Source organism: Parasteatoda tepidariorum, chromosome 3 (assembly GCF_982258835.1).
Source record: "Parasteatoda tepidariorum strain Cologne lab strain chromosome 3, Ptep-v5.0, whole genome shotgun sequence".
NCBI classification, from domain to species: Eukaryota; Metazoa; Arthropoda; class Arachnida; order Araneae; family Theridiidae; genus Parasteatoda; species Parasteatoda tepidariorum.
The window spans coordinates 9,520,835-9,525,229 of NC_141757.1; positions in this window are offsets into that span (position 1 = coordinate 9,520,835).

Here is a 4,395-nt window from a genome sequence, read left to right on the forward strand (position 1 = left end):
TGTGGGTGTCTTCTTTCGCAACGAAAACAGGAATATTCAGCTAGGTAGAAAAATAATTGTCTAAGTAAGTAATTACAAAGAATCTTTCTCAAAGATTTAAATTCTTTCACTATATATTTACTCGGAGACATAACACGATTGTTCTCTCTTCAATGGCAAGGGACTTAGTAGCAACTGTTCATTCCATTCTACTTCGAATAAGTCAACTACATCAAGTATCAATTCTCTTAAGTAACGCATTCAAAGTTCATTCACAAAGATTTCAATTCTTTCATTATATATTTACACGGAAAGTTAACAGAAAGACAGGCACGAAGCCATGTAGAACATAAACAGACTTATTATACATTACCAGATGCACAAAACATAAATATATTATGGTTATAATAAAATACGTAAACAAATAATACATGTAAGATAAATAATGGAAGTAGACGAGACATATATTTCTACTAATTCGATGTGGTTCGGTAGATAATTAACATCGTTAATTGACAATGTTACTTATGTAGAGAAACTTAACTTTAATGCGCCCTTTTGCTCATTAAGATTATTTAGTGCTCCTGTCATTAGTTCACATGTGTGGGTATGTTAGGTCTTCTTGTAGTACAAGTACTCAATTGATCATACGTTTGACTATGAACATATAATAGCAGGTTTGAGAGCTGAGGTTGAATTAAAGGGTTCGGGTAACATTAGAAAATGGTTTAACAGAGTTCAAAAATTTGATAGTCGAGGTTTAAATAATGTGTGTCAGATTACTAATTCAATTGATATTAGTTTCAGCCACTGTTAAAGAATTAATCGTTTTGAGTGACTAACAAAAAAGTGATACAGTTTTGCTTTGATATTAGACATGAATAGAAATCTCGAGTTTATCAAAATTGTTTTAGAAACATTTTCACATGATAATAAAAACGTTTAACGTTCGATTGATCACATCTGAGCAAGATAGAATATTGATAAATAGTTATTTGGTCAGAGTTTAACGAATGAGACTTATTAAAAAGTAAGTATTTGGAGCGGTTTAATGAATTGCCAAAATTACAGTAGGCAGAAAAAAAGATGAAATAAATTATCAAATGATTTTGCTGTAATTTGATCTGCACTCAATTAAGTACTGTTGAATAATAGGATGCATCATTATGGATTAAAGAGAACGAGTGAAGCGCACAGGTAAGTTAAACACGTACAAATTGATAATAATTAGTAATGTTCATACAATAGTAAGATCGAATATTGATCTTGTGATAGATGGTTCGAGTAACTAATAATATTTCTACTTTTCACGTTCAACAAAGAACAGCGGTTCAGCAGAGTGTTCAAAATAAAGCTGGCTCGAATAATAATCAAATTATAGGTAATAATTAAATTAAAATGGTAGCAATCCATTAAATGGGTAAAGCGTTCAATTGATTAGTTTATCGAGTACATTAGTTAATAGACTGCAGTTTAACAAAAAGTATTATGTAAATAAATGTAATAACAGAGAGATCGAGTAAGGTACCATGGATAGTACACTCGATTACGGATCAAATAATAGTATGTTCCTGTACTGTTGCATTGATAGCGGATTCAAACATCTATAAAATGAAGGAGTAATATTGAGTAATGAACAATTTTTAGACTTTAAAAATTGATACTTCGTCCGAAATTCGATAAAAAGATTGTCTGTTCGAGTACTAATGGGAAAATGATACAGTTGACTAGTGATCACAAAATAGAGGTTTGAGAACTGATGATAGTACAATGGGTCCGAGTAACGATTAAAAAACAGGACAAAAAATAAGTCTTTGAATACTGACCGAAAGGTAAAGCTCTGATTAAATGACCCACCATATTTTAATCGGTTCTTTGTACTCACTGCTTTAAGTCAAAACTGTAAACCAACCGCTGTTTTATAGGATTTCAAATCAAATTGCATTTCTTTTTTACTGAAACCCACGATTATTTGATCAAGATTAGTACTAACTATATTTATTGTTACTGCAGTCCATCATCTGACCAGTACTTGAAATAGATTAAATGCAGTCCATCAACTATCATTTAATCTATTTCAGAACAGACTCAATTCTTCTAAAATCTTACCCCACCATTTTTCGATATTTGATCAAGAAATAGCGCTTTCGAGAACCTATTAAAAGAAAATGGGTCACAGTAATGATCTAATCATTGTGAGTTTAAATAATAGAAGGTTCTATGATCGATAAGAAAATAGTGGGTTTAATAATTTTTATCAGTGCTGGAATTCACTATCATTTGAACATAATGGATTTGAGTAGATAGCAAATTTGAAGTTAGAAATATTGATAAAATGATAGAGGCTTTGAGAGCGGATGAAAAGTTTGTTGGTTCGATTGCTAATAAAAAGCTAGCGGGTTCAAATAATGATCAAATGATAGCTTGTTCGAGGACCGATAAAAATAGCGATTTAATTAGTCAAATGATAGTGGGTTCCAGCATTAAAAAAAAATAAGGTTCGAAATCAGTTCAATTAAGAAAGGGTCCTAGTATTAACCAAAAAGAGAATGGGACTAATTTATGATGAAATAATAATGGCGTTGTTTACGATCATGGAAACGATAATTTATTTGAGAATTGTCTAAAAGACAGTAGGTTCAAAGACTAATCAAATGTTAGCGACCGATAAAAAGGAAGTGGGTTCGAGTATTGAATGAAATATAATGTGGTCGATTAATGATAGCATGTTAGTAAGTTCAAGTGCTGATTAAATTATAGTTGTTTCGCTTTGCAATCAAATTAGAGTAGGCTCAAAACGCATTAGAGTACAAATAACAAGAGTGCTCGATTATTAATGAAATGATTGAATACTGGCCAAATAATCGTGAGTTCGATAACCTATTGATTGTCATTGGTTCTATTATTGATCAAATGATAATGCATTCGAGTACCGATAAAAAATGAGTAGGTCTAAGAACTGATTCTAGCGTGTTCTAGTATCGATAAAAAAAGAGTGAGTTTGAAGATTAGGTTTGAAATAAGTTCAAATGGTAGTGGGTACGAGTAATAGTTATAAGAGAATGGGTTCGAGTACAGATGAATAAGAGGTGCTTCAATTGTTTATCAAGTGGACGTGGGTTTGAATTATGCACCAATGAGTCAAGTTTCATGTCCTTCTGAGGATAAAAAATAGTGGGATCGAAGATAGGTTAAATACTAGTTGGTTTGAGAGACGATAAAAAGAGAGTGGGTTCGAGCTTTTCACTAAATAGAATCGGTTCAGAAATTGAGTAAAAGGCAGTAGATTCCAGTAATGATCAATTGGTATAAAATTTCATTGATGTATGTTTTGTCTTTGAAACATCAAAACCTTTTTTCAAAATAAATAAATGTGGAGGCACAAGCTGTCATTATTATTTGTTTCGAAGCCTGCATAAAATGTAGTAAAGCAAACCTGATATACTTAATAGCTGATAATTAGGCAGGGTTGGAAAGATTTTAACAATCGACGGTTTTATCTTGTTTTAAATGTAATGGCAAATAATAAAAAAACTTTTAGCACTGTTTTTGACAATTGTCAAAAAACATGAAATTTTGAATCATGTAAAACGAAAGCCGTTTTCAAACGGATGACTGACTATATACCGATATAGATTGGGGTTGAATTAATTATGAAAACGTTGAATTGAACAATGTGAACTGTGTTTTTTTGCATAATTCGAAGCGAAAATCAACACAATAATGGTAAAATCTCATTTTGAAAATGGGAAAAATTAAGCAATTTTTAAAAACACCCAATGAAAAAAGGACCTTTAAGGGCTTTTAAAAGTCGAAAATAAGCACTTTTTAGCACGCTACACATCCTGTTTAAATATAGGGGGCTTCTTTTCTCAAAATAAATAAATGTGCAGGCACAAGCTTTTATTATTATTAATTTCGAAGCTTGCATAAAATGAAGTAATTCAAACCAGCTATAACTAATAGCTGATAATACACTGGTGTGCAAAACTTAAGCAACAAGTGCGTTTTTTGTCATAACTCTACACGGATGACATGAAATTTGAATATGATGTACATTACTTTGTACTTAAACGATGGTAAAAGAATAATGGCGCAGAAATGAATATAAAGCTTAAAGTAGGGTATGGAACAAAAAAAGGCTTTATTTGACATATAGTGGCGTTACACATGATTGCCTGAAGAAGCGTAAGTACAACTGGCAGATGTTCTTCCCTTACTGTAATTGTAGCTAGGCATCGTCTCCCCATGCTAAGCACTAGATTATCCAGGAGTTCTTGGGGTAAACGTCTCCATTTCTCCTTTAACGCATCTTTCAGCTGATGGGTGTTACCAGGAGGATACTATCGTGTAGCAAGACGTCTCCCTAATGCAACCCACACACGCTCTATGGGATTTAGATCTGGAGAGTAAGCT